This window comes from Eleginops maclovinus, chromosome 4, assembly GCF_036324505.1.
Source record: "Eleginops maclovinus isolate JMC-PN-2008 ecotype Puerto Natales chromosome 4, JC_Emac_rtc_rv5, whole genome shotgun sequence".
Lineage (NCBI taxonomy): Eukaryota > Metazoa > Chordata > Actinopteri > Perciformes > Eleginopidae > Eleginops > Eleginops maclovinus.
The window spans coordinates 25,322,860-25,338,058 of NC_086352.1; the positions used below are offsets into that span (position 1 = coordinate 25,322,860).

Here is a 15,199-nt window from a genome sequence, read left to right on the forward strand (position 1 = left end):
CTTTGCGACCTTAACTAGTATTGGAATGAGGCTCTGTAGGTGTAAACAAATGTTGTTTGTACAGCATAAGTTTCTAATGACGAGTCACCAATGGGCAGCTGGGGTTAATGGTGATGTCAAACCACTTACAAGTTATACATAAGGGAAGAAACACCGCCGCCCCCTCTTCATCTGTTAATGACAACATTAAAACAATGCTTAGGCCTGGAAAATATATATTTTTAACACTTTGGGAACTTCCAAAGCTTTACGGAGCATAGATGATTTATTTGTTGTACGATCAGAAAAGGTTGTGATGTCCTGAAGGCAGAAATAGGCTTTAACTTGTACCATTTCAATATGCACAGCCATATCCTTTGAAATAACAATGACATCTGTGGGATTATAGAGCAAACCTGCATCCAATATTTGTATAAATGTACTTAATGTGGAGTATAAAACTTCAAATTGTAAGTAATTTCATGATGTGAGTTATAATATGTCAGACCCAGATAAATCGCAGGTACTTGTCCAAAATAAAACAACATTTCAAAGAAGAGTAAATTGATCGAATTTCAAACAAACCAGCACATCATAATCTGCTGCAGAGTGGCACTGTCCCCTCCTCAGGCACTGGCTGTGTTTGTAATGCTGATTTAAACTCCTTCTCTACATAATGTTTATGTTATTGTGGAGAACCCCTATAGGGCCAAAGATGTCACGTAATAACTTTTCTGTGTCGTTGCTATTTGTGCTTATTAAGATGCAAACTATTAGACACAAGCGTCCTCTCTAAACAGAGCAGCTGTATAATTCTCCACCTCAATAATTTGAGGATTTCCACAAAGTCTCTCTGGAGTTAGAGACATTCTGTATGCAATCATAGCTGCAGCAGGCACAAGGCAATTACAACAAACATTCTGAGTGCTTTTATCTAATTCCCCATTAAGAGCTAAACCTGTGGTTGTTTACATTATAATACCCTGTAGAATAGCCTGTACCTGTAAGGATAAGAGGCCAAATATAGAATATACACGAGAGATTTGAATTACTGAAGGGCAGCCATGGAGTTAATTCATGTGAAATCAGAGGAAATCCTTCTTATTATTCAGTTTCTGTAACCTCACACTTGAATAGTGATTAGGTTAAATTGTAAGGATATTAAGACGGCTGACTGTAACGATACTTCTCATGTGTATACAGTATGTAAAAGCCTGCTCCTGTCTGGCCGTCAAATAAGCGGGATAATTTGCATCAGTGGCGTCGGGCTCCCTGATCAGCCTGTCGGTTGTGCTTTTCCCCATAATGACCGCCTCGCTGCACATTATCCCTTACATATTAAATGCAACTCTATACGTTTGTGCTGCTGCCACATGAGGACAGGTAACCCATGCTGTGGTCCCTGCTGAGGTTTAAAGTCGATATAACCGGTGTATGAAAACATTAAAGCACACCCTTATGTGATTTTATGTGCAGATATCACGGCAACAAAAGCTTAATTTCTTTCCAATGATCCACTGTAATATCAGAGTGAGTCATTTGTTGTGTGAGGAACTCTGTTACAATGAGATTACTGGAGATGAATAATAAATAAAGAGCGTAACAGCCCCACTCATTTTAGAAATGGTTGTCAGAATAGAATGCTGATTTTAATAATTTATAACCACAGATTTAAACCAAATTCTTCGGTGTAATAATACTCTTTTCGGTAATACATAAAATATTTTAAAATGGCCATTATCTGTAAGATTTACATCCATATCGATATATCTCAATTTCCATCAAGATTTAGTCCAACGGTGCTGGAGCAGAATAGTGTGCGCTTAATGAAGCGAGGCAAAAAATATAAAGAAGTGGAGAGATGTTTATTGTGTCGGACCCTCATGAGTTTGTTACTTTCTTAGACTTGCAATAAAATACTTTAAGGTTAATAAAATATAACAGTTTTCTTTCTCTAACTTTCAAGTGTTGCAGATTTTAAATGACTAAACATGAAAAATGGCATTCTAGTTTGTTTAATCTGGCTTATTTCCCATAAATGTGGCTCCATTTGTCATGCTAACTTTGCACAAAATTCCTTAGTTGTAGATAAATACTTTTATACATGTTCCACTTCATGACACACTGTCTAACGTAAATCAGACCGACAAACCAGTGAGAAGCAGCACAAAACTACTGCAGATGCGGCTAACCAGGCAGAGATCTAAAGTATAGATTCTTATTTTATGCAAAGATGCACTCAAATTTAGTTTTGGGTCACAAAAATTCAAGCAACTAACACATCTCAGATTGTGTTGTGTTCCTCAAACCAGCTGAATGGTTCATCCATCATCCTGTCGAGAGAATTCAGAACACAACTTGACATCAACCAAATAGCAAAGCCCCATAATTCATACAAGTGTGAAGTGAACAGCCGCAGGAACGTCAATGAAACGACCTCAGTGCACATTTGCTCAAAATCTATTCGTCCTTTAATACTGAGTTGTTCCTGCCATTTTAATACAACCTGTCTACAATGAGTTAGAGGAAAAAGCATCAAAGTGTAATCTTTAAGTCTCGATAGATAGATACTTATCTCTCCATATGTGCCCTGCATGTAGGCTTATCCCAAAAGAGACATTAATATAAATAAATAGTCACATGTAATGGTTCTAATTGTTGCTTGTTAACATGACGGTATCTGATACAAGATTTGCTCATTGCCATCGATACCCAATTCAGCCAGCTCAGTCAGCATTGGACCGATAATAGTGTTTGTGCATCCCCAGTTGGACACCCTAAACCTCACCCAATCTCGCCCACTCTGAATTCCCCAGTCCTGGGACTTACTAGGAACTGATGGAAAGCACAAGTACAGCTGAAAAAAAGGGTGTCATTTGGTGAACACAAAAGACCACAACGGGAAACCTTGGAAGTTATACCTGTGCTATGACTGACTACCTGTAAGTCATGTACCTTGCCCGGCAGCTGTGTACACACCTGGATGCTCTCACTTATGTGGCCCAGCAGGAGGCGGGACTGTTTTCAGTTCAGCAAGCAGAACGCCATTCATCTCACAACCCATCACTTTGGGGCACTGCCTCCTCAAGGCGAAGCCAGGAGCACCCACCGCTTTACACCTGCTCAGATCAACAAAAGCAGCTGCCAGCCAGAAGCTTCCACTAGTCCCAATTTATAAAGCCCAGGAGCTGTTTTTCTTTTTACATTGGATTCAAAACCATTATAAAATGATTATGGTGTTTGCCGAAGCGTCTTGTTGTGACTAGAAGAGACAGAACCAGCAGGTACGAGATTATGAAGGGAGGGATTTAACGGGCCAAAGCTCTGAATGATATTAACATAACTGCAGGGAGTTGATAGAGTTAATAAACTCAGATGACTCAACAGTTATTTCACCTGATTGCTAAACCTCACTTTACTGTTACCAGAACACTTGACAGTTACTCCAAACGTCAATGAAGAAATCTGACCCTCATCCTCTGATTAGGTGTACGAATCATACTGTATCGGTCCATTCCATGGACGTATAATAAGAACTGGATACAGCGTCGGAGGCGGGGCCTCGTTCATTCCTATGACAACTGCTCATGAGCGCATGAAGACAAAATGGCCTGAGATTCTCGAGAGCAAAAAGTCAGAAATTACTGATCATGCCAGGCTGTCGAGAGCATAGAGCATGCGTAGTTGAGTTTCCCCTTCCCCTTTATTTGTTGTGCATTTTACAACTTTAAGGACCTACTGTTTTTACTAAGGGTTATAAATGGGTTCATACTGACTAGTTTATTTGGTTTAACAAAAAATATCCACCGATTTATAGACGTCTCTCCCAATGTAAGTCAACGGGGAAAAGTCTTTCTAGGTCGGGTGACGTCACGGACTGATGGGGAAGTTGTAGTATCGCTGTTTGGCCACTACGAATATTTTCTCAAAGTCCGGAGCACTTTCTGGGGGCTTGGTCCTTTCAGGTAGCTGTTTTCAGCTGACCAGTAAGAGCTTAGTAGGGTGGGATCAACAATTGGGACGCTACGTAGATAATATAATCATGAGAAATAGCAACAGACTTTAATTGTCATATTCCTTAAAAGTGAGCTGCTTTGAGCAACAGCTGCTGCAGCTTCTTCCTTCAAATTATATCGGTGGGACTCATCTGTAATGGCAAAACAAAAAAGCGCTCCTTACAAATACATTGGCTCATATGAAAAGTGAATGAGGTAAGCATAAGGACAAGAGCATGACTGCAGAGATTGACCAGGCTCAAAGGTACATTATGAGAGTCTGAAAGGACGAATTTCGTGTCTGTGAGCTAACTTTTCATCACCTTTCTGTCATTAAGCGGTGATGATTAAGATACCGCTGCTGGCAAAGGTAAGTACATGATAAATAATGCCAATATAGCTGCTATAAATAGCCCAAAGCAAGCATATGTCGGGGAATAAGGACAGCAGCTCGGGTGTTCTTGGAGGACCTCTGATGCAGACAATAGATTAAATTGTGCTACTTTTTAACATCCTACTGCCAAGTCTAAAGACTGCAGACCACAGACTACATATCTACAGTATTCATGGTTGAATGTTTTGTAAAACTCATTCTCATACGTCACTTATTTCACAATCTTTGGCATTTATTTAACAGAAACTCTCCCCTGACCTCCGTAGAGATGTTTTTAGCCAAAGAGTTTATCACACAGAGAGAGCCTGAGCATGTCCGTATCTCCAACTGGAACAAACTCCCCGAGAGGGCGAATAGGTGAGGACATCGACTGTAAATACCATTACAGCAGGCCTGAGCTGGGGCAATGAGACATAACAGCTTCTCATTAGTCGTCACCGCACATCAACCCCGCAGCCTCCTGCAGCCTCTGAGGTGGCAAATCTTTTCTACAAGGCACTTAAAGGACAAAACTGTTTTCATACATCGCAGGTCTTAAATTAATCTAACCTCTCCCAGCAGTGTGTGTGGTGTTCAGTGTGTCCTTGTCTAGTTAGGATCGCTCCCTTCTTGATATAATTCTACAAATAAAATCATACATTTTTCTCAACTACATAGCGCTTTTCTTTTGTTTGAATAATTAGGTGTTTTGGTTATCAGATCCTATACAATGGTGCATTTTAGTGTGTTTTTTGTGCTACAAATTAGTAACGATGCATCGTGAACCGGTTAAAAATCGGTAGATACGTTAAGATTGAAACCGGTTGAGCTAAAATATGTTGGATCTCTTCATTTTGCCCTCAAAGTGCACCAGATTGAAGCATTTAACTTCAACATTTAAATAAAAAAATCGAAAATGATTTCCGTTATATATTTTTTTCAAAATCCAATTTTGTATCTTTTTATTACTTAAGATAAAATACAGTTGCACAGTTTACAGTTTCAGGTGCACTTTTGATGAGACAGTGTATGCTGTTTTGTAAAGTTTATATAAATACAGAAATATTTTTCAGTCATAATTTGTCCGCAGCTCATTCTGTAAAAAAAGATTAAAAAAGTGTGAGAAAATCGTATCGTGAACTTAAAATCGTGAAACATCTCCTGAGTTGAATGTATCGTTACATCCCCACTAAATAATCATATTAGTTATTATATTTGAATGAAAGACTTACAGTATATGCTGAGATCTGGACATCTACACATTGACCTGCTTATGGAGCCTATACTCTGAAGAGTGTTCTCTGGTTGTACATTTTCTTATTTAAGAAGGGAGGGGGGTACTATCCTTGAAGATGTACTGGTGTAATGAGGCATCCCCTTTGTCAATGGCCCCTGAAAATAAGCCAATGATTTTTTATTTGTGCTCTGCTTTCAATGTCACATAAACATCATTTTTCATCTCAGCTCAGGTATAAACTCACCCTTCACCCTCTTTAGCTAAAACTGCACGATTAGGACAGTTTTTGCACTTAAGCTCTCCTTCTCCTCTCTTCTCCTCTCTTCTCTTCTCTCCTCTCCTCTCACTGAAGTGTTTTGGTTGATACTCTAAATCTTCCTGTGATCTGTGTGTCGCAAAAACCCTTTAAACTCCCATCATCAAAGCACCAGACAGAGCATCACAGGCAAATCACCTGTTGCAATTTGTATAAGAAGCCACAAGAACACAGTGTCGACTGTCCTTTTGCTAATGATTTATATGTCCTTTGTTGTCATGGCCCAGGGTTCATGTGGCTTGTTAGAGAGGTCAAATAATTATCAGGAACAACCATTTTCTTTACAGGCCCCTTAGTAAGATTGAAAATCACAGGATGCAGATTTAGCAGGACTAACAAATCCCCACAAAGTTTGAACCTTGACAACTGTGACATGACGTACCTCATAAGGACTGCTCCACAATTCCCCAAAATAACTTTAATTTACCAGCAGTTACCGATCTGATCAAAGGACTCGCATCAACAAATAATTTTTCATTCATCATCACAGATTTTTCCAGAAAAGTTACCACTAAATTAAGGAGTTTATGTTCAAAACCTGGACAGAAAAAATGAAATAATCCTTTAGGGACCGACTTTAGGAGAGTGCACATGTAGCTCGGTGCCGGGCTTCCTGCTTGCTGACACTAATCCAAAGGCAACGGGGATTTTCTGCCTCTTGCTGCTTCTTGCCTCACACCCCTGCAGGGCTCTCAGATCCACATTGGCGTTTCCAGTCACACAAACATACACAGATGAACACACCGTAGACTATAAATATTCAGGCCAGCATTCAGCGGTATGTGCAGCATAATGTACACCAGGGACACAACACACACTGTGCTCATTTCAACCCTGCCACCGAGCTCCCTGTCAGCACTTTCTTCCGTGGGAAAAAAAATTGCACATCTGCTCATCGGATGCTGTTCATTTAGCCACACTCGTCCATGAATGCACTCTGCGGAACCCGAAACTCGAGCGGCCCCATCGCTGTTTTCTTGCTCAGTGCTCATTAGATGTGTTAGCTGCTGCATGACAAGCCAAGCTTCAGGTGTTGTGTGTTTGTTTATGTTTGTGTCTGAGGGTGAGAGGTGCTGTTTGGAAAGCACATGGGCGACACTGTGAGTCACATTACACCATGACAGACTGTCATGGTGAATTAACGCAGGACACAAATGGAGGCATTGGTCAGGAAGCATCATTAATGCCATGTTAGACGAGACATGTAGAAGACTAACTGCCAAAATGAAAGATACACTGAACACAGCAAAACAACTTTTATCTTCCTTTCCCTGACGTGATGTTATCTATTGTCACAATGTGCGGTTCAAGTTACAAAACCAATGTACAGTATATATAGATACATGTATATGTAGATATATGTATATGCAAGGCATAGAAGCAGCTGAAAACTGGGCTAGCACCAATTATTTCCCTGCCAGCAGCCAAATAATCTATATATTTCAGATGTTTTCTCAGTGATAAAAAGAGACAGCATCTCTCATCTAATCTTAGCTCAGATCTTACTGGCAAAAAGAAAGATTTAAAGTCCAAAATGTTAGTTAGGACTGTTCCTCATCTTTGAAGACATTGCAGAGTGAATGGCCTGGAAATTGAGAGAATGCAGCTGAATACAAACTTGCTTTCAGATTGTTGAACTGCATGTGCATGTTAACTGAGAGTTTCCTCTATGGTTTGAGTAGAGTATTTTTAGACATGCTGCGAGTTTCTAGGGGATTGCAATGTCGGCCCTCCCTTTTGTTCCAGGCTGAAAAATCTCGACAATTAGATGGACTGCGTCAAAATTTTGTACAGCCTCCCAAAGGATCAATTAAAATCACTTTGTTGATCCGTAATGTTCCAAACAGCGCCATCATCAGGTCAACATTTTCAATATGTCTAATATATTTGTCAGTGACTGTAGCCTTAGCTCTACCTACTTATTCTAATTTATTCGTTATTCTAATTTATCCTACCGTTTCATTTTGCACTATTTTTTTTGTTTTATTTCTATTTTCTTATTTTGTCTTATGTCCAATTTATGATATTGTTAGAGGAGCTCGGGGCCTAAGATTTTCAATGCCATGACTACATTGTAGCTACTGTGCATTTAATAATAAAAACCCTTGAACCTTGTGGTAAGTGCTTGCAAGCAAACGTTAGCGTGCTCACACGCTCTACTAAGATGCTGAACTTGGATAACCAATATAGAAAAATATAGTAGCCCACCCACCCTGCATGTTACAACTTTTAGGACATAATGATTTGAATAAGTTATATTTAAGTGTTTGCACTGGGAAGTCTATTTATCTAAAACAAATCATCTGCTGAATTACAGACATCTCTTTCCAAATGTCAGTCAATGGGGAGAAGTATTTTTGGCCCTGATGGCATCAAGGGACATTTTTCATTCCACATTTTGGCCACAACAATAATATTGGTTTCAGATACCTTTGCTGTGGAGGCTTGTAGAGCCTTACCAAGCAGCTAGCATGGATTTTTAACTTTTAGTATTGTTTAATGCTATACAGAAGCAGTGATTCCCAAAGTCTTTGCAAAGAAGTTCCCCCACTACCCTGTCAAATAAAATTGAGAAGGAGTAATCTTGAGTTACTCTGCAATCTTTCAAATAACTGCAGACCTGCTTGTATACTTTTGAAATGTTCTTTCTTGAGTGTTCTCTGATACACATCCAGAATTTTAATCTAACAACCTCTTTTTTATTTATTTCATGTACAGCTCCTGGTGCATTAAGCACAATTTCATAATTTTATGGGAACAAAAGCACAAAGCCGTTTCCTTCAAAAGCTCATTATCTGCTCATCCCCGTCAGTCACATATTCCACCTCCAAAGCAGCCTCCTCCATCCTGTGCCCCCGCAGGCGATTCTCACATGTGCTCTTCAGCAGTGACTTAATGAAACGCCTACAATCACTTACCAGCAGCAGATGTAGATGCCTGCTGGTTGTGCTGCCAAGCATAAAAACCACCATGTTGTTCCCCTTGATAATGGTAGCTTGGAATATATCCTAGAACTCATTTTGTACAACTGACCCATTGTAATTGTGTTTTGAATATTTGATTATTCACGTCAGCCTCAAAAAATGATTGGGCATGAGATGGGTGCTAATCTACTGCAACAACTTCCTACCTACTGTGAAGTAGTCTCTCTTTTTAAATATTTTTACTCTCACTCTTTGTGGTGCAAATGAATGCGATACTCAGTGCCATGTGAGGCGTTTCAATAAATATGCCGTCTATTCAATTAAAGAAGCTTGCAACCTATGCTTACAAAAAACAGGTGTATTTATAACATAGAAATAGCTATGACGTTTTGCAGTATATGCAATTAATTTTTGGAAAAGAAAACCAGTCCCCATATAGGCACAAGGCTACTTAAATTTAACATGAAAAAAGCTACGACAAAGAACATTGCTCAGGTGAAAACGTGAATTCCACTTATATATTCCTTCTGGTAACACCTAGTATGTGTTTGTTAAAAATGTGTTTATTTCTTAGAAAGTTTATGAGATAAAACTACTCAACCTAAGCAAAAATCAAAAATAACACATATCGGAAAAAATATTTACATATTTCTTGTGTTGGAGGAATAAACTCTCTGCACTTTGAGAACAATTAAGAAGATGAGCTGTTGGAAATCATCAATGTTTTCTCTTCAGAATATTTGTTAATAATGAGACCCACATATTTTTCTTGGTTGAAAAGTACATTTTCCATCTCTAATTCTGGGTCAACACTTCCAAACTGACCTGATAAATGAAAATCTGCAGGATTAAAACGGATAAAAAACTTTGATCCAATACTTGTATTTTGTCAGAGGTTTGTCCAAAACACCAGTGACGAGCAATTATTTTGAATACAGCTGCTGAACAGCGTGATCATCAACTGTCTGATCGGTTATCATGCATGGATAACAGCCTAACCCGTACTGCAGGGGACACACAAACCTGTCTTCCCACTAATGTGCTACTTTATTTGACAGTTGAAATGTACAATTGAACCATCAGGATGAATTATTTTTGAATATTTATTCATATATTAAAACACTTTACTGACAACATACTGTACATAACAATGATGAAAGATAAAGCATTGATACTAAGGTTATTAAACATTTTGTAAATGGGAAGAAACACTTCTAACAGTTGACATGTAGTTTAAATTAAGTGATGCTTTTATGTTCTCTCATGGAGAAGCAATGCCACATTAAACTCATTTTGGCGTGACGTTAAAGGACAGAGAAAGGCTTGTAGAAGCAAGCGGCCAACTGTGGCTCGGGGGGGGGGGGGGTGGGTAAATAGTGAACAAATCAGGGGGTCAGTGGTTCGATCCCTAGCCCCTGCAGTCAATAATCAAAGTGTCTATACTGAACCCCACATTGGATTTAGAAGTCATACCAAACAACTGTTGAACCATGGATTTGTTTGGAACACAGCCCTTCTTAACCGCGACTAATGCCATCCCCTGAACATTTGAATGGTTATATCCATAATTGTTGACACTGCCAACCTGTCCTATGGCCTAATGAGGACAGATCATGTGCCTCCCCTTCTACAAATGACTGCTAGCCGCCTGCCTGCATTAACTGCCAAAGAATCGGGGCCGACACACTCCCCAACCGCCATCACACCTGCAAACCATGCCAAAATGTGTTTGTCGTAGGACCGGGGGAGTGATTAAAGCAATGTATGCTGCGGGAATATAAATGATGTCTTGCCCCCGTCTGACCACTGTTACACTAATGGAGAAAAAATCATCTGCATGCACGGCTTTATAAATCTGAAGCTTAGTCTGGATGCATGCTTCTGTCATTGTGCATCATTTTGGTTGGTAAATCCTCCTGCTTTTCTGCTGGAGTGGAAACAAAAAGTCAAAAAGAGTCGCACTATGATGAGCCCCTGTGCTGAGCTTTGCATAAACATGATTTGATGGTTTTGCCCTTGTTTAGTAGCCAACCTCCCAGTGGTCTTGGCATGAGCAGAGGTGTGGCTTTATGAGAGCAGACACCACATTACTGCGCACTCAACATCCGATCTTGCAGAGACATTTTGAGAGGCAGCTCAACTAAACAAACAAACAAACTGGAGGAGAAGGACACTTTAGCAAAAGAGGGCAAGAGTGCCTGAGCCACTATAGACTCTTAACTCTTGACATTACACTACACCACACGTTTAAGACATCCACATAATTACCAGACATAAGCAGAAACAAATGTTGACTTGAGATCTCTTTCAGGCGTAAAACTTTTAAAGGGTATTTTACCCTCATTTGTTGGACTGCATTTATATCAGTCAGAATACCTTTATTCGTTCCGCAGAGAGGAAGTTTGCATTTGTTACAGCAAGAAAAGAGCCAAAGACAGCTTAATATTACCCAAGGAGCACGCATTAAAAATATTAAAGATAAAAAAGAAAAAAATACACAATTTACAAAATACAACAGTAACAGTTCTGAGATAAAGCAGCCAGGTCTATAGCCCCGGAAAAATGAACATACCACATCAGCATTATCAGTTTCTCTGGGTTTACTATTTATAGGTATGTATTTGAGTTTAATGATTTCCTTTTTTTAAATTGTATTCTATAACCTACTGACATTTTTCTCTGTGTTGAAATTCAGCAGACACTGGAATGGCTGCCATTCATGTAGAGATAAAGATTTAAGAAAAATGTGCAGTGGTCTCTTTATTTTTTTTCTGGAGCTGTAAATTCTACAGTTATTAACGGCATATGTGTAAATATATTGCTCATAATTCGTAGTGCACAACAAGGGGTGTTATAGTCTGTGTTGGTATACAGCCCTGGAAAATATTAAGAGACCACTCCAAATGTTTCTTAAATCTTTATCTCTACATGTATGGCAGCCATTCCAGTGTTGTTGAATTCCAACACAGAGAAATGTTGTCAGTAGTTTAAAGAATACAATAAAATATATAAAAAACATTTAACTCAAAGACACACCTATAAATAATAAAACATGAGAAAATGATAATGCTGAAGTGGTCTCTTTTTTCTGCGGCTGTATGTGTGGGTGTCAACCAGGAACCATGGTGGTTATATAGTCTGACCGCTGCAGGAAGGAAGGCCCTGTGGTATCTCTTATTGAGCACTTTTCTAGTCTTTGTAACCATTTAAAATGCTTTTACAACATTACAACAACATCAGGCTGGTGCCACCTGCTCATCAGGGGAGCATACACACACTCACACACCGCTGGCTGTGCCATCGGGAGCAATTAGGGGTTTAGTATCTCACCCAAGGACAGTTCTAAAATGTTGACTGTAGCCACAAAGGCCCCAAAAATATATTAAATGCACCAAAAGGATTTAAAACAAACTGTATGATCCGAAGAACACTCTAAAGGTGTAAAAAAAACCCACCCTTAGTTAAATGTAGTGATCCACATGGTTTGGCATTAGAACCCAATGTCTGCTGAGTCCTCATGCTGAACCACAGTATGGTCTCTTGTCAAACTACTGAATTGATTTGTCCGTCACATCTCCCATGGCGACTCCTGTCCGCTCCACATCATGCCTTCCTCTGAAATCTTTATTTTCTGTCTTTCTCGAGAAAATCTTAATGAGTAATGTCACTCTGAAATCCTGAGTCAATAGAATCAAAAGAAAACATGTTTCTATTTGTGCTTCTTCAGTTGCTGAAAAAGGAAGATGTGTAACCTGGAAATATAATCAAGGGACATGCGCTGAGGTCTTGAAAGGAAACATGGCAACCTCTATTGCAAAATATCCAATCCTTTGGAAATGTTTTTCCCACAACCTCTGGCTGTTCCCCAAAATGGCCGACTTCTTAACGTCTCCTCTCCAACTGGCTATCTTTGTGCTTATTATTTTCCACATGGTCATGCATCAGGCAAATCTATCCATCCCTAACACTGGGCTGGCTCAGGAGAATGGTTCACTCTCCTAGTTTATGTGCAAACGCTACCTCCATATAACTGTTAGTTCAAAGCTCTAACTCGACATATTTCATTTATTACGAATCTGTAAATCTGCCCGACATGAACAGGAGCGCAGTGACTCACTCGTTGGCGCTGTTCACCTGTTCGGTTTGACTCAGCTCGACTCAACGCTGCACTTGGCAATTTGTGAGGATAAATAATGAAGCAATAATGGCCAGAGAAGGCCACAGTGCAGTGATAATAAATCTGTGGTGGAGAAACTTGTTTAGTTGTTGATTATTGTGTTACAGTTGCATTTCCAATGTCAAATTCGCATTGGTCACATTGGTAACCTGGGGGTAGAGGATTTATATTAATCTCTAATTGGTTATAGCTCTTATTTCTTAATTTCCTTTTAGACTTATTAAATAAAGCAACATCTACTCGTGCCCCTTCAAGAAACAGAATCAGTCAAATTCCTTTCATAATATCCACACTTTGCTGATTTTGAATCACATTTTCACGTATCAGGAATATGGCTAAATGTTTGACAATTAAAGCTACAATAATAAAAACATATTTTGGTTTTTCATAAAGATTTTTTGTATACCCTACTTCTAATTTATTTGTGTGTTGGATTTGTTAGGGTGATCGTGTGTCATTGGTTGAGTATTTGCAGACCTAGGCTTAAAAAATAAAGAAGCCTTTTTTTGTTGTAGGATTCTTTTCCTGCTGGAAACGTTGTATCACTTGAATCACCGTAAGTAATACATGAAGTGGAAAATAAAATGAAATGCAAAAGATATCAAGCTGCCTCGGCTTTAAACTTTATTTATCGTGTTGTTTAAAGAGACAAGCTGACTTTCTAATTGTTTATCTTTTGCTAAAAGGACACATGAGGATAGTCCATTGTGTCACAACACAGTATGAGGACGGTCGATTAGACTGCAGTTCCTCCATCTCTCTCTCACAATGTCAAATCGCTGTCTCTTCCTCGTTGTACCTCTTTCTCATAATCCTTTCATGCTTTACAATAAAGTATTTTCCTGACTTTTGGTACACAGAGCACATACTGTATGTTTGCTCTTAAGGCATTGTGCTTCTTTCAAGACACTGAGGGAGATACAGCTCCTCACAAACACCTCCGTCTCTTTGAACTGTTCCCTTGTAGATGTCCTTCCTCTCTCATTTCAAAAAGCCTTTTTATGATTCCAATGTGAATATTCCATATTTCTTCTGCTACTTCCACCTCTTGCAAACTATTTAATTGCTAGCAATACTTCAAGACAGACAAAACCTGCATCAACATAAAACCAGACTGTTATTATGTAATCGTATGAATCCAATCAGATTGGTTATAATGAACATAAATAATCAATTTCCCTCGCTTTTGTTTAGGAAAACTCAAATTTAAGGGATAACCTTCAGCTCTTAGCCATTGACTGTACATTCTGTAATAGGCTCTATAGGAGTTTTCGTAGGCAGTAGTCTAATCGTTCAACACATTGGTTACTCCTAAGAGACGATGCTGCATGAATAGCTCAGCATTAGTGGTTTTAATGTATTTCTTTGATATCTATAGTATAATATCTAATATAGATGCTGCTTCTTCACATTCACATTACAAATGGATTCTGTTGGAAAATTGTCACAGTAAATGCAATGTTTTGTGCCACAGAGGCTCACTGCAAATTATCAGTCAAAAATGCATCTATAAAACAAGACAATTATTATGATTTCTTTGAAATTAAATAGGTTTTAAATGTTCTTGAGCTGTTAGATGACCCCTGCAGGCCACTGGTTGCAAACATCCAGTAGTGCTGCTGTTGTGTGGAAAAACTACTCATGCCATGATGTTATTTTTGCTCTGTTGCTAACAGCTCAACAAGCGGGCTTCAGAATTATAGGACCTTTAGTATTTAGCGTTTGCTGTTACAAATGTTACATGAAAATGCATTCCTCTGTTGATACTGTTGTTTATCTACATACTATAATACCCGGTTATGATGAGCTGATAAGGATGAATGAAAAGTTATTTTTCTCTTTGGGCTCAAAGATCAGACACCTGAGGCTAATTGCAGCGTGATAAAGTTAAATGTGATGACTTCATTGATTATGGGCCAGCTTCCTGGACCTCATCAAGTCTCATGGACTCAAGTTAATCCTGTGAAGAGTTTCTGTTCAAATGTTACCTCTGTACCACAGCGAGAGGGACATACAGCAGAGAGGCCTTGGGTGTCTTGCATGTTTAAATGGGAATCTAATGTTTGTGAGAGGCAGACGGTGGCCACGGTTTGTCTGTAAAGGCAAATAAATATGCAAAAGTGAATTTAGTTTGATTCTGAATGTAACTTATAGAGGACGGGGAGCTCTGCTAAGAAAATGAGTATTGTGATTCTGTA

General features: G+C 39.0%; 1 protein-coding gene and 1 long non-coding RNA gene across 3 annotated transcripts in view; one reads left to right on the top strand and one right to left on the bottom strand.

Annotated features, from left to right (window-relative positions):
• LOC134863572 (uncharacterized) overlaps positions 1–15,199 on the top strand; it is an 87,386-nt gene that overhangs the window by 44,192 nt on the left and 27,995 nt on the right. The gene's annotated exons all lie outside the window — the stretch shown is intronic.
• The window catches only part of kcna4 (potassium voltage-gated channel, shaker-related subfamily, member 4), a 44,169-nt gene that overhangs the window by 8,582 nt on the left and 20,388 nt on the right, over positions 1–15,199 (bottom strand). The gene's annotated exons all lie outside the window — the stretch shown is intronic.